Here is a 26,473-nt window from a genome sequence, read left to right on the forward strand (position 1 = left end):
ACAATCTCAACATTTTTAGGGCACCACCACAAACTTACAACATGGAGAGGGGAAAAGATATGGAAATTATTTATATAGACAGTTTTTGCTACACAGTATACATACATGTAAATTAATATATACAACACATACACACACACATTAAATACCCTGATTAAATGTTTCCGACAAATTTACAGGGATTCCAAGTAAGGATGGGAGAGAAAAGAAAAGAAATTAAACAAAGCTCTGTTTTCAGACAGCTTTGTGCTTCCTTTTCATTGCCCGTATTCTTTTGTAGACAGGATGGGATGAGAAAGACGTGTGAAAAACTGCGGCCTACACACTCACTGTATAAAATAAAACATAACAGATACCAGAAGACTACGTTCTCGTCTGCTGCTCAAGTGGTACAAAATCCACCATGATGTTTTGTTTACTCGGAGGCAGACTGGAAATGCTCATACCTCTACACCGCCACCAAACCATGTGGATTTAGACTGCAAGCCTGCGCGCTTCGGCCCATCTTTTAACAACATAAGGAGTCGAGTCACACGCTACAAAACACGCCATCCGTCCCAGGCGCATGTGACCTGATCCGGATCAGGACGGTGGCATGTGGCCCTTTCCTTTGTGCCGTTTTCCCAACCTGAAATGGCCCCAAGGATCTGCTGCTTTGCCCTGTTTGGAAATCTGCAGGTAACCGTCATGCGAGTTTCCCTAATGGAAAGAATAGTGCCTCTGGAGCCATTTCAGCTCAGAGAAACGGGGTGAGGAGGAAGACATAACAAAACGCCATCTCATTGAACGCTGCAGCCCCCAAATGATTTTGGCCCCCATGTGCCTTAACAACAACAACAACAACAACATTTGATTGGTTGGACACTTTTCACACACACACACACACACACACACACACTTGCTTCAGTGGGGACCCAAAGCAGCTTACATCATTCTCTTCTTTTATTTTCTCCTTACGACAACCTTGTGAGGTAGTAAAGAGTCCAATAGCACCTTTAAGACTAACCAACTTATTTGTAGCATAAACTTTCGAGAACCACAGCTCTCTTTAAGACTAACTAACAAATAAGTTGGTTAGTCTTACTGGACTCTTTACTATTTTGCAACTACAGACCAACACGGCTAACTCCTCTGAATCTTGTGAGGTAGGTTAGGCTGCGAGTATCTGCCTGGCCCAAGAACACCCATCCAGCTTCCATGGCAGAGCAGGGAATCAAACCTGGGTTACCCAGAACTTAGTCTGTCACTCTAGCCACTACACCACATTGGTTTTTTTGCTTTTGTTTTGCATTTTGAGTGGCGACTGCAAAGGGGATTGCAAATACAGCTTAATTTATTCCTATTCTTTTCTGGCAAGCATTCAGTATAACATGCTCAACAGTTTTTTTACTTCCTCTGGGCACTGAGCAGGGATGGGTGGAGGTGGGGGCGGGGAGAGAGCTGTGCATTTCCTGCACTGTGCAGTGGGTTGGACTAGATGAGCCTTGGAAACCCTTCCAGCCCTCTATGTTCTTGCATGATTAAAAGTCAACTGTATCAGATGCTTCTTAGGTTAATTCAACTGTCAGTTTTTCAGTCCTGTGCTAGCCAAGATTACACACAAACACCTGCTTAAAGCAGGCCAGGAAAATGACTCATTTCTTGCTCGGCTTCTGTTTATTGTGTGAACTAGCAAAATAAGAGGGGACGCTTGTATCAAACAACAGCCCATGGTAGCAAAAGCTTCCTACCGGCCAACACCAAAATTTAGTGGGACAGAGCACTGCATAAAACGGAAGACATTTTAAAAATTGTGGACACCAAGGATTTTGTCAGGAATGAAGGATGGAAGCAACCCTACAAAGGAAACTAAGAGTTCTGCGTAAGTCTAAAGCCTGCCTATTTTTTTTTGCCAAGATATGCTGTTCCAATTAAAGACATCCCATGATTGAGATGCAGCTGTTGTAAGTTGGTAAAGTGATTTGCATTAGGAAAGTCTAATTCTTGAAATAGGTGCTTAAGGGAGTGCTAGAAGAGTTCTAATCCAGCTCAAGTCAATAATGGTTTTTAAGGTTCAGCAAATGACTCCAACTATAAAAGAGTAAAGTGCTACTAACCAATGACCTTTTTGACAAGACGTAAGAGGAATGGCATGTGGCACAAGCATCTCTTTTTATTGCTCGAACTGTACCTTCCCAAATGAGATCTGATCCAGAATTTGGAATCCAGGGAAATCTCGCTTCATTTTACAGTATCAAGCCTTTATGATTGTAAAGAATTCAAAGGGGAAAATGAGTAAGGCCGTACTAACATGAAACCCCTGCTTAGTTTCTCATCCTCATTTCGGAAGTTAATAGTCAGATTAATTTTATGTTAGAAAATTAATTTATCTTTGAGCATGTTAATGCACTGTTAAACTACTTGCCTGTCTCTTGGAATCTAACCGGTGGTCAACAAAAATGGACCCCCCATGCCCTTACAGTTGCTAAAAGACTTACACTTCAACATTGGAAAGACAAAAGCCCATCTCGTGTAAATCACTGGATTGAAGACCTCGTGAACTTATCAACATTTGAACATACCGCATATCAGGGCTTTTTTTCTGGGAAAAGAGGTGGTGGAACTCAGTGGGTTGCCAGCACAAGGGGCAACTCTTGGCGGGAGGTAGTGCCCCTGGTACCACATGCACGTGCGTAAAGTGCGTGCACACTCCCAGGACCGCACAATGACGTCACTTTGGATCAGCTGGAACAAGGGGGGAGTTTTTTTTAAAGTTTAAATTGCCCTCGGTGAAAATGGTCACATGGCTGGTGGCCCCGCCCCCTGATCTCCAGACAGAGGGGAGTTTAGATTGCCCTCCGCGCTGCTGGAGCGGCACGGAGGGCAATCTCAACTCCCCTCTGTCTGGAGATCAGGGGGCGGGGCCACCAGCCATGTGACCATTTTGAAGTGGTGCCGGAACTCCATTCCACCACGTTCCATCTGGAAAAAAAGCCCTGCTGCATATAGAAGGCAACTGCGCATGGACTTACTTTTAGACATCTGGAAATCTTTTATAGATACCTATGTACAGATTTGCCTGCAGTGTTTTTGCAGCCAGCACCGTTTTCTTTCTTTTTCTTCTCTTTTTGCTTTTTTATGTTTTTGCACTAATATTTTTTTTAAAAAGCTTCTCATCTTAATTTCTAGTCATAACTGCATTTGATCGCACCCCCCCGCCCCATTTTGACCTCGACATCCCTTCCTTCTGCCCCTCTGCTCCTTGCCTGTATATCCTTCACGGAGGAGACTAGACTTTTTTCGTTCCTACTATGAAGTGCCTTGCATATTGATGACAGTGAATAAATCATAATAAATCTAGGGGAAGGGGCTCTTACCACCCGAATGGCTCCCTGACCCCTTGAGTCCTCAACTCAGTACTTCATTTCCTCTGCCATCGCCGCACTCGTTTATAAATCCACAATTTTGCCGTTAAAACAGATCTGGCAATTTAAGGAAACAGATTTTCTTCAATATAAGAAGATTGTCTTAATTTGGAAACTTTACTGATACAATGTGGATGTGTCACTCAAGACAAAGCATTTCCAGAGACTCAACGGAGGTCTGAAAGAGAGATCACTCCTTGTGGCATATTCAGCCCTCCCACTCTCAAATCGTGTAAATAGGCTCAGCAAGTTTTATACCATTTCAAAACCTGCTTAACCAAACGCAGCAGAGGGACAAAAGAAATGCGTCCGTCCAGTGTGGAAACGTAACCTCTCTAAGCCACTTTCAGCTCTCTTGAAAATTATTGTCTATGTGTTATGCTGCAAAGTAAAAGCAAGTTGATTGTACTAAAATCATGCAAAATTGTTAGTATGGGAAGGAACAGGTTGTTTAACACACTCGGGTCATTGAACAACCTTGTATTTTGCCATCCCCTGCACCCAGAGTCTGCTCCTGTTCAGCAATAACTCAACAGCCCTGCCATGATCGTCTTCTTCTAGGTCCAAAAATATTTACCTTTTGTAAGAAATAGGAAACACTCCCAATTAGACAGAAAAGGGGAAAAAAACTAATAGAAGATAAAAATCAATATTCTCCATATATCAAGCAGAACAGACCGCAGTTTTGGGACCCCAAAGCACAAATAAAATGCTTCCGTAGGAGCACCATTAATTTCAAAGAGATGCTTCTTTTTTATTTATATTACGCTTTTCTTCAAGATCGGGACCCGGAGCAGCTTATGATATTGTTTTCTGCTCCTTCACTCTATCGCCACCACCTTGAGGTAGATTAGGCTGAGAGATCGTGATAGACCCAGGATCATCCAGTGAGTTTACGTGGCAAAGCAGAGATTCGAACCCGGTCCTCCCAGATTCTAGTCTGACACTCTAACCACGACATCACGCTGGCTCTCCTGAAAGAGATTCACTACAACCTAACAAATCCTGGGTACAGAGTGAGGAAAGATGAAGAAGATTTGTATTCTCTAAGTCAGCAATCCTAAAAATATAGCAACCAAGAGCGCCCCACTTTTATTTGAAATTCTTTACAGACCCTCAAAGCCTTCCATCCTCTCTCAGTGGCCCCTGCCGTGCACCAGACAGCCCCTTTTCAAAGTGCACACTTTCCCCAAGGAAGCCACCACCCTCTAATTTCTGCAAAACCATGCAACGAGAACAGCATCAGTGGCAGCTCAAAAGCAAGTCTGAATAAAATGTTTGTATGACTTGGCCAAGAAGTCAGGCCTCGGAAGGTCGCTGGTTCTACAGGGCCACAACTAGAAGGCCTTGATTCACCTTCAAAAGGAGTCCAGTAGCACCTTTAAGACTAACCAAGTTTATTGTAGCATAAGCTTTCGAGAATCACAGTTCTCTTCGTCAGATGCAGAGAACTGTGTAGTGAAGAGAACTGTGATTCTCGAAAGCTTATGCTACAATAAAGTTGGTGAGTCTTAAAGGTGCTACCGGACTCTTTTTGATTTTGCTACTACAGACTAACACGGCTAACTCCTCTGGATCTTGATTCACCTTCTAAGCAGTCTGACCCCCTGACTGGAAGGGGCTTTGCCAGAGGCAACAAGATTTCCTTATGGATTAATAACTTCTACTTAGAGGTTGGTTGCCCTGACCTGGATAGCCCAGGTGAGCCTGATCTTGTCAGATCTCAGAAGCTAAGCAGAGTTAACCTTGGTTAGTAATTGGATGGGAGACCTCCAATGAAGACCAAGGTTGCAGAGACAGGCAATGGCAAACCACCTCTGTTAGCCTCTTGCCATGAAAACCCCACCAGGGGTTGCCATAAACTATGACTTGAGGGCAGGATTTCATTTAAGCCCTGACCTGGATAGCCCAGGTGAACCTGACCTCGTCAGATCTCAGAAGCTAAGCAAAGTCAACCTTGGTTAGTAATTGGATGGGAGACCTCCAACGAGGACCAGGGTTGCAGAAGCAGGCAATGGCAAACCACCTCTGTTAGTCTCCTGCCTTGAAAACCTTATCAGGGGTTGCAGTAAGTCAGCTATGACTTGAGGGCACTCTCCTCCACCACCACAGAGGTTGATTAAACAAGAGTGGGAAAGGGCCTGGAAGAACTTTCAAAGCTGCTCACAGAGATGGGAAAAGGCTAGTGTCGCACTACTTCCAATGTTCATCTCAAAACCACTACTGACTAGTATTAGCTATAAATGCAGAGTGGAGTCCCTCTATGGTGAAATCTTCTGCATTGAGAAATAACGGGTGAAAGCCAATTTTATACCTTCACTAACTACCACAACTATTGGGAGCATACCTTCTAGGCGCCACTTAGCCACATAAGAGCTTCTAGGGCTAAGCTATTTGATCTGGGAAACAAATCAGCATGAACAGGGCTTTTTTTTCAGCTGGAACGCGGTGGAACGGAGTTCCGGAACCTCTTGAAAATGGTCACATGGCTGGTGGCCCCGCCCCCTGATCTCCAGACAGAGGGGAGTTGAGATTGCCCTCTGTGCCAAGCGGTGCAGAGGGCAATCTACACTCCCCTCTGTCTGGAGATCAGGGGGCGGGGCCACCAGCCATGTGACCATTTTCAAGAGGTTCCGGAACTCCGTTCCACCGCGTTCCAGCTGAAAAAAAGCCCCGAGCATGAATAAAATGGAAGCTAGGTCACTGCAAGTGCCAGAGGGAGACACAAAGAGCCCCAAACCCTAGTTTGAGAAATACTGCTCTAGCAGTTTAATTTTTTAAAAGTTGTGGCGGCAGCTGGAAAGAAATCAGAAAATTCGAAATACCGTCTCAGCAACCCTTCTGAATAATTCTAAATGGACCTCTTCCATTTCAGAATGGAAATGCATTAAAAACTTTAGTGACATCTCGATTTTAACAGGAAATAGTGGCTGAGCAACGGTGTTTGGATGTTTTCCAGTTCTGTCCGGCTGACACTGCCATGACCATAGGTGGTGGCTAAAATGTCTGGTTTTAGGTCAGGGGAACCATCCTTTTCACAACGGATCTCCACGTCCGACTGCCCTCTGCCTTTCCTTTTCCCCCTCCCCCCAACCCGCTGTATTTACTTCTAACATTTTGCTTGAAATCATTTCCAGACTTGCATTCCCTCAACCACAGCAGGAGGAGCAGTACAATAGAAAGCAAAGTGTTTCCTTTTCAAGGGCTGGGGGAAGAGACGGAGCGAGCTGCCTTCTTTTGAATGACAAACCATTCAGGGACGGTTCTCTCTTAAGGAAGTTTCACAGAGAGGAAAGCCCAGAACAGACTCTCAACAACAAAAAAATTAAGATTTTTTGAAAAGTTATAAATAGTTTTATATGATTTTTCAAGTCATAACAAGCTGTCAGGCAGATTGTTCAGGAAGACCAAAGACTTTTGATTCCCATGAATGGTAAGAGGCGGAAAGATCTCGTTGAGCAATCTTTCTCACCCATTTGCAGAAATCTGGGCAGAGGAAGTACCAGTAGCAAATTGCGTTGTCTAGGTTTGCCAGGATAAATGCAAAAAGAGCCCGAGAGCCTCAGATTTTGGGACAGGATTTCATAAAGTCCTGTGCCTCAACCACAACCCCCTTCATTAGTTACACGGTGTCAGCTACAAGATCACCCCTCTACTCCACACACACACACACACAATATTTCTCTCTCTCTTCCAGCGTCTATGTAAGCTTGGCAGGAAACTTCAGGATTTTAACCTTCTTCTCAGAGTCTTTTTTCTCCTTCATTCTAACATCTACGCTTCCTTCTTCCTCTAGATCATCTTCCGAATAGTCCTACAGGTGAAGAATTTTTGCTACTGAGCCCACCACCTGTCCTCTCTGTCCCCACACACAAGCCTGCAGGAGCCTTCAGCTCCCATCGATCCTGACGTCGCCCCCTACCCCGCCACATCTCCACCCCATGAATCCAGAGGATAAGATGCGGAGCGTCCTCCACAGCCATATTCCTGTACGTATATTCCACACAGACCATCATCTCCAGTCTGAAGGAGATGGATCTTGCAGAGGTCATGGCCTTATGACCCCAGCATGGTATCACTGTCCCACTGCCCCCCCCCCAGCATTGAATGATTATGGGTCCATTACCAATACGACATGCAACGTTGCTTGTGTGCTCTGACAGTATCTCGCCCCTCTGGTTAAGGACCACTGATTTAAGCAAAAAAAGGAAGAATGGCTCCATATGAACTGGAACTACTAAGGACTTACGGCCAGCCTTGCGTTTAGCAGACTTGGGGCAAGAGGTGAAAGGCCTTTTCTTCCCAATTCTCTTGTTGCTCAGAAACAAAAGAGGTGCATGAAGAAGAGGGCCTGATGCTAAAGGGAGGCAAAGATAGGCTAGACCGGTGTTTCCCAGAGGTGGGTCATGATGCCTCCCAAAGTGGGTTACTGGCCAGCCTTCCCTAATGGCCACCCTGCCCTTCGCCTTCCTCCCTTTCTCTCCTCTTCCTCCGTGCCATCTTCTCACTTTCTCAGCTCTCCCACCCTTTGCAACAATAACGAGGGAGGGAAGCCCTCTGGCAACTAGTATCTTCACAGATCCAGAGGAGTTAGCCATGTTAGTCTGTAGTCGCAAAATAGTAAAGAGTCCAGTAGCACCTTTAAGGCTATCCAACTTTACCGTAGCATAAGCTTTTGAGAACCACAGCTCTCTTCGTCAGATGCAACTTTATTGTAGCATAAGCTTTTGAGAACCGCAGCGCTCTTCGTCAGATGCATGCATGCATCTGATGAAGAGAACTTCGGTTCTCAAAAGCTTATGCTACAAGAAAGTTGGGTAGCCTTAAAGGTGCTACTGGACTCTTTACTATTTTAGTATCTTCACAGGGATACACATTTTCCTATGTAGAATAATATTGGGGGGGGGGGTGTCATGTGTGAAGCGGCTCCTGGAAGACCCAGCTTTCAGGGCTTCATTTGAGGCAAGGCTTTGGCCTGTGTTTTGGAAACCAAGACCTGGCCTTGGAAAGAGTGTCACCTTCCATGTCATACATGAGTTGGTATTTTTTTTCCTGATTGCATACGAGTGTTTATTGGTAAAGAATTGAGTCAAATGTGTCCTGATGGTTACTAGAGGGAGTTTCTTAAGGGGGATTAGAGGGAGTAATGTTGAAGAAGAGAGTGGGTCAAAGGCTGGAGTGTAGGCTTCATATCCAAAGGAATGACAACAACAACAACAGTCGGTTTATATACCACCCTTCAGGACAACTTAATGCCCACTCAGAGCAGTTTACAAAGTATGTTACTATTATCCCCACAACAAAACACCCTGTGAGGTGGGTGGGGCTGAGAGAGCTCCAGAGAGCCGTGACTCGCCCAAGGTCACCCACCTGGCTTCAAGTGGAGGAGTGGGGAATCAAACCCGGTTCTCTAGATTAGAGTCTCACACTCTTAACCACTACACCAAACTGGTGTACTTCCGAGTGCCACTTGCCTTGGGTTCATAGCAGGATGTGATGTTTGTGGGTTTCTCAAAAACATCTGATTGGCCACTGTAGATAATGGAACGTTGGACTATATGGGTGCCAAAATCATACTTCACGTAGGGCTCCAGAAAACGTCAGGCCCAACATGGATGGGACACTGTACCAAGTAAATTTGGACTTGTGGGTCACCATATCCCAAACGGTTGGACACCACTGGGCAGGCAACACGCAAGGCATGTCATTGGCTGTGATGTAAGAAAAGGGAGTCCAGAGGGCTCAGAAAAAGTTGTGAAGTGCAGGCACCGTACTGTAGTCAAGGAACCCAGGAGTCAAGGATTGCGAAGAGGCAAAGAGAAACAGTGACCATCTTGAAAGCTGATTATGTGGAAGGAATTGAGGGGAATGAAGGAGGCTGTGCTGAAACCCAAGAATCCATCGGGCTAGGCTGGAGGAGAAGTTCCAGCAATCCGAGGCTTTTCGGTACCTGATAAGTAAATGGTCTCAAGACCACCTCTTAACACATTTCATGTTAGGTTTCTCACACACCAGACTAACTGAAATCCTAAGCAGAGTTCCTCCAGTCGAAACCCATTGAAATGGGCTGAGTAGTTCAGCTGAAGATTTCATTGTAAGTGCGGCAGAATCATTTATCCCAGAACAGACGAACGAACTCAACACTTCATACTTCGGAAATCGAGCATTTTGCCAAGGTAACCTCTGCCCCAAGGGCCATCACCTCCTTCAACAGAGCCTTAGCATATTATGGTTACAATAAAGACATACTGTAATGTGAACTGAACACAGTAGATTTATTTCTGTCCTATGGCTTCAGGGAAGAGGGTGACCATTTTTACTCGCGGAAACAGGAATGCGTGATCGTGTGAGAAACGGACTGATTCTCTCAATTTTCTTGCTGATTAGACGTTTAAAACTGCATCTAACAAGAATGTGGTTGGCTTCACTTTCCTACTTCTTAATGCAACCAGTAATCGCAGAGGCAGAAACTGCATATAATTTCTACAGAGTGGGAGAAGAGAACGAAGGTTTGGAATAGGGAAGAAAACAAAATGTAGCATCCATTTGTAGCCGTCGTCATCAAGCCCAGGATCGTGTCTCTGGAGCTGCCAAGTACATTTTTTTCAGGGACAACAGAACTCTTGCCTGACCTCACTGAGTTCAACTATGAAGAGGACATGGATTTGGGACGAAAGTACAATTCTGTGGTGTTTGGAGAATCGACAGGAATCAACTGGCCTTGGTTAGCTGCTAAAAGCCAGGCTCAGACAACCACGAATAACCAAGGAACTGTAATTCTTCAAGCCAAAGTACGTTACACTGTAGTCAATGGACACCTCTCCTCTAAAAAGCATCCACAAGAGGATGTGATTTGCAGAGGAGAAGCAGTATGCATGGTTAGCCCTTCTTCGCCCAGCATTAGCCCTCTGAAGCTACATTCTCCCACGGGGCTTCAAATCCAAATTTAGTGAAACAAACATGGATCGAATCAGATGTACTGGCTGGGATTGAATCAGCAGTTTACAGAGTAACTCAGGCAGAAAGTACTGAGTCAAAAGCTGAAGCGTGTAGGCCTTGGGGTCTGTACATTTTTCAGACTAACAAACTAAAGAGGGATGAAACCAGTAACTGGTTTCTTTCGCAGTGGAAAAGAGCAAGAGTCCAATAGCACCTCTAAAACTAACAAAATTAGTGGTACCATCTAAAGAAGTGAGCTGTGGCTCATGAAAGCTCATACCGTACCACTAATTTTGTTAGTCTTATAGGTGCTATTGGACTCTTGCTCTTTTCCACTGCTTACAGACAGACTAACACGGCTACCCATCTTGGTTTCTTTGGGGTCAGGAAGCAATTTTCCCCAGGCCAGTCTGGCTAGGGATCCTGATGGTGTTTCGCCATCTTCTGGGCATGGAGCAGGGGTCACTGGGGTGTGTGTGGGGGGGGGAGATAGTTGTGAATTTTCTGCATTGTGCTGGGGGTTGGACTAGATGACCCTGGATGTACCTTCCAACCCTATGATTCTATGGAAAAACACAGCATCCATAAGCTTTCCGGTGCTTATGATTACATACACCTTAAAGTAACCCAGAACATGTTTTTAACAAAGGCCCTCCAATATTATTTTAGAATACACCACTAAATATGGGGCAAAGAGACTCTGTATGCCTTACTTATGTTCGCTCCAGATTTTTTTTTTTACAGGTAATAGACCATCTAACAAATAGCTGACGAAGAACAGGAAGTGTGTTATAGATTGGCGGATGGAAGAAAGAAGAGAGAAAATGTGAGTCGGAAACGCAATATTTTTAAAAAGAGGGAATCAAAGCGCAGAGAAGTAAAAAAGGGACACAAAACTTGCTTGGAAAGAGATGTCCCACAATCTGTTGCTAAAGAACAGTGCGTGGCCTGAAGACAAAAAGCAGAAAAAATGGCAACTACAGCCAAAGAGTTGTCATGAGTATGGTTGTCAAATTGGATTTGGCAAAGAGATCTTTAGTTTAACTTTGCCAGCACTGACAGGGTAAATTACTCTTCGACCAGCATTCTGATGACACTCGACCATCTAACAGATGGGCATGTACTATTTGGCAATTGTCATGTCAAAATTCAGTCTGAGCTGTGCCCCTAATTCAGCTGGCTTCGTTTAAGGTGTGCCAGTTTCTATGGGCAATGGGACATGGGGAAATGATGCCAGGCTTCCATCTGATGGTTTTTGGCTTCCCTGATCGGGCACCCAGTGTTCATGGGTAGACTGGAGGTAGCCATCTGACATTAGACCAAGTGATCTAGAAGTCTAGGGTTATAATTGCTGGGACTCCTTACCTCTATTTAGAACAATACCGCATACATCCTTTCCTAGCCCTTTCAGTTTTACCAGAAAGCAACTTCTAAAAAAAGGGTGGGGGAATGGCACAGTACAAAATTAACCGAGTGCCTCACTGCTACAGGTAAGACAATGGGGCCCAGTTATTTAAGTCAGTTGATGGCCAGTTTCTCTATTTTCTAGATCCTCTTCGTTCTCCTGTGTGTCGGTTATCAATTTAACAGTAAGCATTGAAGTACTGCAATAGCTCAAGCTTTGTGCCTTCGTACCTCTTCTATGTAACACCAGCACGTGGTTGAAGGTGTTTTTTTTACGGCATGCTCAAAGGCTAGCTAGACCCAAAAGAAAAAGTGCACAGGGCAGACGGGAGCTGGGAAGAGAGCTCGGAGGCTTTGTCTCTGGAATGAGGTCCCTGGCCTATCCTCGTCAGAGATATACAACACTTACATTGTTAGGCTTTTTGCGTTTGTATTGTACTTTGCACTGAAAGCTCGAAGCCTTCAGAGATTTGAAGAGGGCCGACCTCCTTCATCTAAGCTTTGTGATGAGGGGGACGGCACTCTTGGCTCGAATGGGGAAGACCATGTGAACTTTGCCACACGGATTTCCACTCTTGATCACAGAATTTGGGGTGGGAGCTTTTCCCAGCTTGCCTCGAAAGAGTACCAGTTCAGAACATATAAGGCACCTAAATCCCAAAGCCCTTCACGGACTGGGACCGGCATACGTGCAGGACCGTCTCTCCCATGACGTCCCCTGCAGGGTGTTGCGCTCTGCAGACAAGCAACTCCTGGTGGTCCCCAAAGGACATGTGTCTGGCCTTGACCACGGCCAGGGCAGACCCGGCCTGGTGGAACGCTCTCTTACTGGAGAGATCTGGGCCCTGCAGGACCTGTTACAGTTCTGCAAGGCCTGTAAAACAGAGATGTTCCGCTGGGCCTTTGGCCGAGTGCCAGCAGGTGTCCCATTTCTTCCATCTAAGACCACCATTTTTTCTGGGACTGCCCTTGGGCATGTGCTACCCCCATATGTATGCTTATATATGGACTCCCGACTGCTTATTTAAGTAGCTTATGGATAAGGCGCCTGGACTATTTTAGATTGTTACTGATGTTATCATTTTATGATTAATTTATTGTATTTTATGGATGTTGTGAGCCGCCCTGAGCCCATTCGTGAGGAGGGCGGGATATAAATCAAATCAAATCAAATAGATATTTGACAGCACCCATGGCTCCCATCTCTGAAATGTGGCAGGACCACCTTAATGAATGCTTTACGAGGGCTGCATCCAGTCCCTGACTCCCTAAACCATCAGCCAGGCAACTGCTTTAACCTTTTAGGCACTTTTAATGCAAGTTTACTTCACATACTTATGTTTGCCTCATTATGTCAGATAGTCAAATTCTAGAACGGATTATTTAATTTACAGAAAGAAAATATTAGGCCAGCTCTGCAGATAGAAAAAAGGTAATTTCATGACCAAATATTACAAGAAAGGTCTGAACCAAGGGTGGTGTTTCCCCCAGGCCTCATTGGAGCCAAATGTCGGAGAAAAAAAATGAAATTTTTGTTTGTTGTATTGACTAGTTTCTGTAGGAGTGCGGTGGGCTGCCCAATTTCAGAATCTCCTGGGTCTGTGGTTCCCATCACTCCTGGATAATTGTTGTCCAGGTGTTTTGTGCAATTTTCAGGGTGGCAATATATGTATTTATTTAAAATATTTGTAACCCACTTTTATACATTCACCAGAACTCAAAGAAGCTTACATCATTCAAACCAGCTACCATCTAATTTCACAAAAATACAGGGTAGCTAAGAAGACAGCAAGCCATTTACACCACAGTAAGATTTGACCTCCACTCACAAGCCAACGTATCTGCAGGACCATTTCTCACCATATGTTCCCCAGAGGGTGCACCAGTCAGCCGACAAACAGCTGCTGGTAGTCCCGGCACCAAGAATGCTCACTTCCCCTCAACCAGGGCCAGGACCTTTTCAGTCCTAGCACCCACCAGGTGGAACTCTGTCAAATGAAACAAGGGTCCAGCAGGATTTTCTATCTTTCCACCGGGCCTGCAAGACAGAGATGTTCTGCCAGGCATATGGCTGAGGCCAAGCTACAGGTGGGCTTCCTTGCTGGTCTCCCGTTGGGTGGGATCGAAAAAAACCCTCACCCCAGTTTCCACTGAAACATTAATATATTCTGCCCATTCCCATCTCATGGAACGTTTTTAGTTGGGGGTTGAGCAACTTGGGTTGCTGCCCAAACATACTGATATTGTATTTTATGATTTTAATCATTTTTATTATAGTTTATTTATTTATGTTGTAATCTGCTCTGAGCCTGTTTACAGGGAGAATGGATAATAAATCCAATACATAAATAAAACAAAAACACAATGGAAAACCTTTGCCTTGATGACCTCCTAAATGTCTCCAAAATCTTCCTGAGACCTCTGGAAGCCTGAGTCATGAAACAGGAGCGGCCACTGAGAAAGCCAAGCAAAAGCATTTCATGCTAACCTGAACAGAGGAACTGTTAATAAGAATCCCCGGTCCAACAACCGGAGCTGCCTTTGGAGCTCATATGGGCAGAGGTGGCCCCATAGACATGCAACCCAGCACAGATTAAAGACCGAGTTGACAATATGCTGTGCTCAGGCTTGGGAGGAGGAGGCTCAAACACAGTCATGGATTCACAGGGTGCCCTTGAATGAGTGCTGGAAAAGAGGGACCCCTAGTTTCAAATTTCGTCACATCCACACAAAGCTCACTTGGATAAGTCTCCGTCTCAGCAATCCAAGGTAACAGGGAGGATCTACAGTCTTTTCAGCTCTGGCTCCAGCCTGGTGGAACACCTCCCAGTTGAGACCCAGGCCCTGCGGGACTTATTATAGTCCTGCCGGGCCTGTAAAACGGAGATGTTCCGCCAGGACTATGGAAGTACTTGAGGAGCTGGCAATCTATCCTGTTGCTCCCTTGCCTGTTTGGTTCCGCTCCACTGTCTAATGAGATCTGCCTACCCAGAATGATATGTATTTTATTGTTCTATGATTTTAAACTATAATTTATTGTATTTACTGAATATACATCTTTTGAAATTGTAATTTTTATGGCGTTGTGACCCACCCTGAGCCCGCTCGCAGGGCGGGCAGGCTATAAATCCACAAACAAACAAACAATGGGATAATCTCTAATATAATCCTGAGCTCCTTGGCAAAAGGAAGGACACAAAGGTGATAAACATTACAAATAATGATTGTGGCAACACGGTACCTAAATGGAAAGCATTAAAAGACTGAGGTTAGGCAATACATTCCTGCCCTCAGTTTCGCATTCCTAATAAACATTTTACAATTATGCAGTGTTTAGTATTACATACAAGAGACGTGCTACCACCCAGGTTTCTCTGAAACAAAACAACACAGAGAAACAAAAAAAAAACACACCAGGATATAATCTGGATTCAGGAAGGGCAGATGTGACAAGCAGCGCTGTCTCCTGAGAATATTAGCAGATTTGCCCTGTACCGATTTTTCATTTTAATGTAAGAGGTGTAGAGACTATAACAAACTGCAGGCTCAGAGTACAAAAGTTTTGGCCAGAAAGAGTACAAAGAAGCGATACTGAAAGCTCCGATCAATGCACCAAAGGCAGCTGTGTTCAGCTATCAAAAGGCATAAGGTGCTAAATGGGTGTGCATTCCCCCACTTCTGAAAGAAATATCAAGAAAGCAATAGGTTGGCAGGATCCAATTGCAGAATGGGGGAGGGGGGAGTAGAATGCAACCCAGAGTAAGAAGCTAGCTCAACTATAGATGGCTAACAGATGAGGTAGGTGACATAAAATGTTGCCTGAAGAATAAAGGTGGGGGTGAGTAGGGAAATCGGCAGTCGGGCTGCTGCTGACCTAACCGGCGTACGTCTACTAAGATATCTGCCGTTTCTTCTTTTGAAGCTCCGGCACTGCAGCTGAGAAGCTATATTAACAGCAGCAATCTTGCTGGATTTCATTCTACTTTCTAGTAAAAGAACTGTGAAGCCTTCCCAACTGAATTTACCAACACGCTAATGAGAGAGTCTCTGAGAGAGCTGAGTCCCCGATGTAACAAGTTTATTAAGTTTCCCCATTTAATTGCATTAAAAGTATGCATTTACCCTCTCCAATTACCCTAATGCCTGAGAGTAAATTATCCCTCAGTTCTTCATTTGTGAGTGTGTATACAACAACATTGTGAGGTACAAAACCTGAAAACAGAGGCAGCAGGAAGAGAAGGACCAGTTTCAAAAGCACCCCTTCCGTTGCATTTTGATGGCAACCGGAATCCAGCAACCAAATGGGAAACCAGGAGGTGAGACAAGTATGATCCGCCGCCATGATACAATCAGAGAAATTCTAAGGATGCAACCAGATGTTAATACGCGAGAAGGTGGCGAAGAGAGGGGAGAGTAAACTACTATTCCGCATACTTCCACCTATTTTAACATTCCGCACAGCATACAAGGAAAACTGCTGTTGGGGTTCAGCTCTTATCCCTCTCTCAGTAGTCGCACGGAAAAGCACGGCTGTTATGATGTTCCAGAATCTTTCGCATTCTACAAGAAAATCTCTCCTGCTCTGCGATAAAATGATCGGCGACGGCTAGCGAGGTGCCCAGCGCTCCACAGTGAGGTATGGAAGCATGGAAGGCTGGAGGTGTTCTAGGAGACAGCATGTCCTAGGCAACGGAGAAATGGAACTGGTGTCTTCCCCCCTCCCCTCGCACTAGACTGCAATATGAAAGTGAAGAGATGGACCAAAAAAAGGAGCGCTTCCAGACAGTGAGGAGACTGTGTGTGGCTTTTATCACAGCTGCAAATGCGGAGGTGTGCGCATTGGTGATGGCGCTTCCGCACATGGGAGGTTCCTGCAATAGGCAATGGCTAAATGGAACGGGTCTCTCTAGTGCCACTTGCCCAGACTGCGAAATGAAAGAGACGGACCGAGAAGGGGGAGCTTCCAGACAGTGGCTGACTGCTGCTATCTTGTACTCTTTCAAATATTTATATTGTATCGGTTGCTACTGCTGTTTTAAACTGGTTTAAAGCGTTAAGTTTCATTGTAACGTTTTATTGAATGTAATCCGCCCTGAGCCTGCCTGTGTGAGGAGGGCGGAATAAAAGTTGAATAAATAAATGAGGATTTTCCATGTGGCTTTTATCACAGCTGCAAATGCAGAGGTGTGCGCATTGGTGATGGCGCTTCCACACCCGGGAGTTGCCTGCATACTTCCTTTTCTGTTGTCTCTCCCCCCCCCCGCCCCTCCGCCACACTCCTCCCTTCCCCGCATGCCCTGCAGCAACTCTGCATTGACCTTTGAGGGCCTGCTTATCACAGTACTTGTGGCAACTCACTGGGGGGGGGGGGCTGATGGCAGGAAAATTGTGCCAATGCGGAAGGGACTATTGCAGGGCAGGGGGGGCACTCACCGTACCTTCTAGGCAGTGTGGTGACATGCATGGATTGAATTCTGTCCAGAAACATGGGAGCAAAAACGGTTTGGCAAAGAGTATACGGTAGAAGGGGGACACTTGGAGCGCAATTATAACATGACGCTGGGTGCAAGTTCTGGGGGGAAAGTGCCCGAATTTGGAAGCCAAGGACCCAATAAACCTCTGCGTGGAAGGGGCAGGAGAAAGGGCGCCCTCAGTGGTTTAGGTATTTAAATCACTGAAGTATTTATTCACTTATTTATTCACCATAGACTTCACCGCTATGTTGCCTCACATATTATTTGCTGCTTTTAAATTTGTACTCCTATATACTACCTGTGCTCCACGTTGTCTAATGTCAGTCCTAGAATTGTTTTATGTTCTGTTTCAGCAATTCTCCAACTCTGTATTAGATTCTTGCTAATGCTATGTTTTTGTAAACTATTTATCCTACGGCATTGTCTATGGAAATGTCCTTGATACTGACTGTACTAATCTCACACTGTGTAATCCACCTTGAGTCTCAGTGAGAAAGGCAGACTATAAATGACAAACATTAATTAAAAAATAAACATTTTCCTGCTTGTAACCTTACTACGCTCCATTCAAGTTCACCAGCCTCTACTGCTACAAGCGTAATACAAGATGAGGTCCTCCAGATGCATCCATTACCACCCTCACCCTACCCCGGGGCACAATAATGCAAGTGAAACCAGATCTTTAATTTGGACACACTAATAGGCCGGTAACACAGTTCTCTAAATTAAAGTTTGGATAGCAACACATGGTATAATTTAGATTGTAAACAATGCATTCTCTACTCGGAAGTGGCTGGACTATTTTCTTGTAAACAAACCAAACAGGAGTAAGGGGCAGGAAACAAACACGACTGACGTGGAAATTGTGTGTGGGATCCTGTAAATGGATGAAGTTAGAGGGATTCCCAACAATGGAATTTGTAAGCGTGACTGTAAACATGTCGTGACGTTGCTGGGTTTAGACGGGCCAGTTTTATTATAGGCAAACAGCCTTGTACTTGGATGGCAGTTAGAAGCATTCTGTGTACACATCCTCCATTATTAAAATGGCTTTTTAGCATGGGTATCAATCAACTGGCAGCTAATGCTTCATTGTGAAGTGTCTGACACAGAAGCAGGGCTTTAGCCAAAACAAAAGAGCATTTTTAAATAACCAGCCTTTGGCCAGAGGTGGAGGGGGGGACATTGACTGTAAAGGTAATTACAAAATAGGGCTAAGTGATGCTGTAAAAGGACACACTTATTCTACTATTTTTAGGTCCAAGAATAAAGCCAAGAAGAACACTGGGTTACCTGGACTTCCCCCCTCAAGAACAGAGCCCCTCAAGAACTCCCTTTATCCACCCCGGCCAGGACCTAGTTTTGCAGCACGCGAGTTTGGGGAAGGAGGCCTGCCAATAAGCTCAGTTGTTGCCATTGCTGCTTTTTTCACATCGCTCTGTGTTGACAACTAAAGAGTATTGCTGGAGCGGGCTGCAAATATGGCCCACGGAGCACGGGCTGACCTGATCTACACAGAGCTCACAGTCTCAGCCATACTATGATATACGTGAGTATATCAACTCTTCTCAGAGATCAAAATAAGCGGTTCCTCTCTGCCCCTTCCCCGAGAAAATATACAAAGCGGATCCACTCCTTGAGGTCATCCAGCGTGGTATAGTCATTAGAGCACTGAACTAGCATCTGAGAGACTTGGGTTCGAATCCCTGCTCTGCCATGGACGCTCACAAGGTGGCTTTGGGCCAGTAATGCACTCTCAGCCAAACCTACCTCGCAGGGTTATCGCGAGGATAAAATGGAGGAGAACGATGCAAGCTACTTTAGGTACCCGCTTGGAAGAAAGGTAGGGTGTAAACGAATAAACAATGTAGTTTCAGGTGGGAAGCCGTGTTGGCCTGTAGTAGAAAAGCAAGATTTGGGTCCAGTAGCACTGTAAGGACCAACTAGATCTCCAGGATATGAGCTTTCGAGAGACAATCTCTGGAAATCTAGTTGGTCTTTACAGGGATATGGACCTGAAAAAATTACTTGTTATTATGGGAAGGGTAAATGGTGGGACCCCCCTACTTTTTTTTTTTTTTTGCATTAACATTTTTGATATCCAAACATATATTTTAGAGCATACTAGTCTCCCAACTGGCTAACCTCCTGCCTTCTCTTTTATTTGGCTGCTTCCTATTTATGGGCAAGAGTGAACATCTTCAGTTAAAACTGCCTTTTGTTCCGCACTAGCTACACTCAGGGAGAGGCAAAACAGTTTCGATCTTATCTTACAGAGGCTACGGCTGTGATAAAACGTGACACCTCAGATATTACACACACACACACGCAATCTGGAAGTGTACCAAAGAAACCTTGCAAAATCATGTGACTGCATGACAAACCTTGTCCTTTTTTCACCCCATTTCCTTTCAGGCAATAAATCCCGTCCCAACAACAACCGAGTCTTGAAAACTAGGTCTCCAAGTTTTAATTTGCTACACAAATCAAGTTTGGGTCGTTATTTGGGATGGGGAACTGTTTTAATTAGTAAAGGCTGCAAAGTCAAGGGCATGCTCGTTCTTAGTTAAAACCATTTTGGCGGTGGTTTGTTACCATAATGGGGCCTTCCTAACTATGAATAGTTACACCTTTTGTTTATTAAGTTAAAAGTTATCCGTTAAGTTTTTTTCAAAATGTTACAGATCCAGAAGAGTTAGCCGTGTTAGTCTGTAGTTGCAAAATAGTAAAGAGTCCAGAAGCACCTTTAAGACTAGCCAACTTTATTGTAGCATAAGCTTTCGAGAACCACAGCTCTCTTCATCATCTGATGAAGAGAGCTGTGGTTCTCGAAAGCTTATGCTACAATAAAGTTGGCTAGTCTTAAAGGTGCTACTGGACGCTTTACTATATTTCAAAACGTAAGAGACTCCTATACATATTTGGATCATCTACCAACTTAAAATCAACTAAAATGCTAAAATCTGATAATGAAGCGTATTTGATTGAGAGTCTTATTTAAAACTGGTGTCCAACATGAATAAGGTTTAAACAAGTGCTATCAATAAAAGCCTCACTTATTTATTTATTAGATTTATATCCCACCCTCCTCACTTACTATGCCAGGTCCTATACCTCTTCAAGGACCAGGGGTCATCTGTCTTCACTTGCATTGCCCAGCTAGATGTTTTAAAACTGCAGTTCTACAACTAACGAAAACAATGAAATCTTCCACGGTCTATTTAAAAATCACCTAGAAAAATACCAACCAGGAGCAGTGATTTTAAAAAGTTTCACATTTTTAAATTCAAGTACTGCCCGAACAAGTGTGCATAGTTTTGTAAGAATTAATACATACTGGCTTGCTTGCAACTGAAGACTACGTTACCTAGAATATAAGCAAGCTCACGTGTCATTTGCACTACACAATTGTAACTGCTAGGAAACAGAAAATAATAGACTTCTGTTTGGCTCTTTCACACGTAAGGAAGGACACTAATCAAGATCACTGACTGACAAAAGCCACATTCCTATGCACAGTTAAATACATCAGACTGCAGACCGAGTGGCAAAACCTTCCAAAAGCAAAGGTCGGAATTATTAGGCAAAACAATGTTTCTTCATCAGATGGAAAGCAAATGTCCTCTGTTTAGTTGCCAAACTCTGCCGTTCATAATTTGCCAGAATAATAAATACGTGACCTCTCATATTTGCTGTGCTTGCCTCTGAAGTCGATTTTCCCAAGTTTTTTTTTTATTTTAGACAGAAACCAGATTTTAATCCACTGTATTTGACAGAGGGCTGTAAATGAAGTTGCGAGAGACCAATGTATTAAATTCACACTTTAAAACTACATTATTTTTTTAAGTTACACTGAATATAACTGTAATTTGAATTTAAAAAACCATTTAAAAAAGAAATAACCCATTTGTATCCATTTGGGATTTGTGTCTTTGTCTGAGAACAACCTGGAAAGCACACATCTTCCTCCACTAAAACCCAGAGGATGTATTCTGTACACTGATTTATCAAGCTTCCTTGGAGCCAAGCTACAAGTGACGCCTGACACAGGTTGGATGCTTGCCAGCTTCCCTCAAGTTTTGATGGGAAATGTAGGCATCCTGGTCTTGCAGCTGTAATGGAGAGCCAAGCTGTAAAAGCAGGACACCTACATTTCCCATCAAAACTTGAGGGAAGCTGACAAGTGTCCAACCTGGGTAAGGCGTCACTTGTAGCTGGGCTCTATACCTACCGCCAGGTTCTACAGCAGCATGGGAACTGCTCATAAAACTGTTTTTCAGGACATAAACGTAAGGCTGAAATACCATGATGCAGTACTCTGCACTGGTATTATCTGGATGGATGATAGTTACCTGAACAGTTTTCATCATTCCTTCATATACAAAACTCAAATTCACACTAGAAAAAAAAGTCAAGGTGAAGGTTATGCTCAGTTGGTTGCTCAAAAGAAGGGGAGAGAGAGTGTTGTCATTAATCAAATCTTAGATAATTTCAGAACAGCAGAGTCCAGTAGCACCTTGAAGACTAACCAACTTATTTGTAGCATAAGCTTTCAAGAACCACAGCTCTTTTCGTCAGATGCATGATGAAGAGAGCTGTGGTTCCTGGAAGCTTATGCTACAATAAAGTTGGTTAGTCTTAAAGGCGCTACTGGACTCCTTGCTATTTTGCAACTAGAGACTTACACGGCTAACTCCTCTAGATAATTTCAGGTACTCCATGATACAGCTAAGGGGATGTATCTCAAATATAATTTCCCATAATCTGCCAATGAGAAATCCTCTTCTGTTTATTTCACATATTCACACCTTAAAACAGATAACTGCATTTGGTATTAATGTAATACTACAATGACTCAATTCCAACTGAAATAGCAAGAATTTCGTGCTTTAATGTTTTCAATTAACTTCTCCCTCATCATTCTTAGCTGTCAAATATGAGGAATTGACTTCACTACTTGGTGTGAGAGAGAAAAATGATCAACCTCTGGATTCCACTCGATTTAATGCAGTAGATCAGCACCTACTGGCACATAATTTGGCAAAAAAGAGTCAGAGACTAAGTGCAATTCTCAGAACACTTTCCAGGGAGTGAACTTGCTTGGGACTGCCATGTAAGCTACTTCTATGGAATACGGAACACAGACACACTTATTTCTTTTGTTAAAAATTTATAGTAGCAAAGAAGGAGCAAATTGGCAATGCAATCCAATGTGGAATTATTCTTGTCTAAATTCAGTGACGTCAAAACGCTTAAACTGAAGTAACGTTGCACGGGATTGTACCACATTACGGAGCGTTTTCTTTTTTTAAAACATGGGAAGAGTTATTCAGACCTATTGCCAATCGATTCTTTTTTAAAATGATACAAACAGTAACTGAGTAGTTGCTTCAAGACAGAAAAACAAGATAGAATTCTAACAGTATCTCAGAACTGTGATACTAAAACCTGCATTCTTAACCACATTTACTTGGAAGTATGGGTAATTTTCGATGGGACTAACTTGTAAATAACTGTGTACAAAATCACGGTGAAATAACGTCATCTGTACTCATTTATAACCAGGTCATTTCAGTGAAATTCTTGGCGGGCTGAGCACTTAAGTAAATACTCCGGATTCTAACAGTACATGAAAACCAACAACTGAAATAAGCCCCAGCCAATATTGCCATGACTTTTTTCATCCAGATTCTCTTCAAACAACCAAAATGATCAAACAAAGGAGGAAAACTTTTCTTGAGATGACATTAAAGCACCTAATACAAAACAAGGCTGATTTGTCCAAAAACTGAACGGCGTCACCTCATTAAAAGCTAGCTTTGGGCTGTCCTCGGACAAAAAACGACACACCTCAACCTCCCACCTTCAGACTTTTTCAAATGCCTGTCACTGGATACAGTTTTCTTACTGATAGCTTTGATAAACAAACCAGTAGTCCAAAAGTACAGTCACCCAAGGTATATCCAAAGAACATGAAAAGCAAAAGCTCTGGCTTAGCTTCCTTCATAATTTTTACACATTGAATTTACAAAGACACATTTGGTCTCGCACACAAAAAATCCTACACACGTATCTTTGGAACTCTTGAGCTATCATCGTTTGTTTATAATTGTGCACTTTGAGGATTGCTCGGGTAAACTCCAAAAGAGATTAAATAAATCGGACTTCTAATTTGGGGATACAGAACAGCCTAGGCCAGAGAACTCATGTTTGTATGTATATACCAGCAAAAGGAAAATCCAAACAAGGTGTGTTGGGGGGGCCACATATTGATCTTAAATCAAGCCATGATTCGCACACAAAACCAAGAGAATATCTTAAAAGTAGCAAACATGTTTTTTATTTCACAGAAATAAAGAAGATGCTGGAATTAACTGCAGAAACAAAAGGGGGGGAGATAGTATTTGTCAACAACAACAAAAATCACTGCAAATGTGTTTAGTCACTGTGTCATACTGTTGCATTTCCTCAAATCCAACCAGTTGGCAAGCTCAGGCCCGAAGCTCAACTTTGAGATTTCATAAAGGAGGAGGTGAGCAGAGGACAGCCTGTGTCTGGCAGATCTTCCATGTTGCACAGAGATCAAGGCTTCTGTTTTTGTGCACTATGAGCTCAAATCCCTCTATATGGTGTTTGGAAATGCCTTAAGAAGCAGTTAGAAACACCAGGTTTCTCCCTTTTTAATTCAACACTAGAGGTGAAAGAAAGTATATATATATATACACACCATATGCAGTGTTAGATTAAAAAGGAGAAATATGTATGTATGTATCTATCTACCTGCCTATATACACATAGCAGGTTTTCCCTTTTTAATCCAGCACTAGAAGGGAAGAAAATGATATACATACCCTATATATGCAGTGCTGGATAAAAAGGAGAAACATCTACCTACCTACCTACCTACCTACCTACAGCAGGTTTCCCACTTTTTAAATCCAACACTAAAGGAGGAGAAAATGATATACATACACTATATACAAAGTGCTAGATAAAAAGGGGCGAAATCTATCTATCTACCTACCTACCTACCTACCTACCCACCCATACACACAAAGCAGGTTTCCCCTTTTTAATCCAACACGAGAAGGGGAGAAAATACATGCATCTATTATAGACACTGTGCACATAGTGTTGGATTTAAAAGGGGAATCTACCTACCTATCTACCTACCCTCAGCAGATATCCCTGTTAATCCAGTACTAGAGGGGGAGAAAATGATACTACATACACTCGATACACAGTGCTGGATAAAAAGGGGGAACCCCTCCCTCCCTCCCTCCCGCAGGTCCCCCCTTTTTAATCCCACACCAGAGGGGAGGAAATTTCAGCCGCCCCCCCCCCCGCTAGCCACCATCCACACAGCGTCGGCTTAAAGGGGTGGGGGGGCCCTCGCTGGCGCTCGCTTGACGCCTCTCGCCCCGCGCGGACGGGCCCCTCTCCCTCCGCCTCGCCCCCCCCCCCGGCCGGGGCCCCCCTCGGCTTTGATCTGGGGGCGGGGGGCGGCCGCACAGCCGCTGTCTCCGCCGCCGGGCCGGCCTGAGCGCCGGGCGGCAGCCTGGGGCGGCTCGGGGCGGGCAGGGCCGGGCGCGCGTCCCCTTCGGGCCGCGGGGGGGGGAGCGAGCCGCCGCCTCCGGCGCGCGACGCGGCGGCGGCGGCGGCCGAGCGCTGCAACGGCAGCGGCGGCGGCGCTCCCGGGGGGGCCGGGCGGCGGCGGCGGGGGGCGGCCGGGGCGGCGTCCCGAGGCGGGGGGGCGCGGCGCCCTCCCCCGCCGGCCGTTTCCCGCCCTGTCACGGCCGCGAGCCGCGGGGCGGGCGACTTAAGGAGATTTAAAGCGAAATCGCTACATTGTAACAAACTCACCGTGATGTTTGAGCAGCAGTCCGCGCGGGGTCTCCGAGACATCCCCGCACGGGCTCCGGAGGCAGGACCCCAGCAGGCACAGGCGCGTAGCGGGTCAGCGCGCTGCCTGATTGCAAGGCGCCCGGGCGCCCGGCAGCCCGGGAAAAAAAATATATCTAGTACAAGGTCAGCGGGGGGTGCGTGCAAAAGGCGCTCTTGCCGTTTTAATTTTTTGCAGATGTGTTTTTTTTTAAAAAAAAGAGAGTTAGAAAAAAATACACACGCACACACACAAATCCCTCCGCCCCTTCCGCGTAATTTGCATTTGCGTTGCCCCACCCCCACCCCTCTTCTCCGCCTTTCAAAATAGCCACGTGCGCGTGCACGCTCCAAGGGGAGCCGCGCGCGCGCCCGAAGACCTCATCGCCGGGCTGTCAAAGCGGGGAGGGCGTTAAAGGCGCAGAGGCGGGTTTCCTGCTCGGAGTCCCTTCCTCGAGATGCAGAAGGACCGGCAACGTTTTTGCAACTGCACGCAGAGCGGGGATTCCTCACTCCCCGGGAGCTCTTTTTAGAAAAGCCGTCGCGAGAGTTAAAAAAAAAAAAATTACAGCCTCGCTGGGATGGGAAAATCAAAAAGAGTCCAGTAGCACCTTTAAGACTAACCAATTTTATTGTAGCATAAGCTTTCGAGAATCAAGTTCTCTTGGTCAGATGCATGATACAGAAACTGGTCAAATATAGAAGAGGAGGGGGGAGGAGGGGAGGAGAGAGAAGATGCAATTAGGGGGGGAGAGAGAGGGATGTAACCAAAACATTCCTTTGCTAGTAAATGTAAGCATCTCCTCTTGGTGTGGAGATTAATTGGCTTGTGTGAGGCTTCAAAGGAGTTTGCCGTGTTGGTTTGTAGGAGCAAAACAACCAGACCATCCAATTCCAATGTCGTATAAGCCTTCGATAACCACAGCTCTCCTCGTCAGATGCATCTGACAAAGAGAACTGAGGTCCCCGGAAGCCCAGGCCAGGTGGGAGGGTGCTTTTCACTCGCCTGAAATGACCATTTAGAAGCAAGGGGAATTAGGGCTCTTTATTTAGCTGTATATTTAGAAACCTGCATGGGGCTGCAACACTGATAAAGCCAAGAGGCCCACAAATGTTAATTCAGTGCGAAAAGAAGGGGCAAGGGAAGAAGAAAAGGTCCTTGGCACCATCCAGGCACAACTGAGCAAATAGCAGCCACAATGCTTGATAATATACTTTGGTTCTTGCATTGAAATCAGGGGGATTTAAAAAAAATGCTTTTCTTGTGTGGACGATGCCTTATATGTTTACATAGGAGCCACTCCATAGGTATCGCCTGCTTAAGGCTGTAATCCTAAACATGCATGTCAAGGAGCTAGTCCTAATGAACTG

At 44.7% G+C, this 26,473-nt stretch overlaps 1 protein-coding gene across 1 annotated transcript in view; it reads right to left on the reverse strand.

Moving 5' to 3' along the window:
* The window catches only part of BICRA (BRD4 interacting chromatin remodeling complex associated protein), a 115,499-nt gene extending 90,374 nt beyond the window's left edge, over nt 1-25,125 (reverse strand). Inside the window, exon 1 of the mRNA XM_054999476.1 lies at nt 25,085-25,125. The gene's annotated coding sequence lies outside the window, so the exon portion shown is untranslated. The remainder of the gene's footprint in view (nt 1-25,084) is intronic.
* Between the last annotated feature and the right edge of the window lie 1,348 nt (nt 25,126-26,473).

This window comes from Eublepharis macularius, chromosome 15 (assembly GCF_028583425.1).
Source record: "Eublepharis macularius isolate TG4126 chromosome 15, MPM_Emac_v1.0, whole genome shotgun sequence".
NCBI classification, from domain to species: domain Eukaryota; kingdom Metazoa; phylum Chordata; class Lepidosauria; order Squamata; family Eublepharidae; genus Eublepharis; species Eublepharis macularius.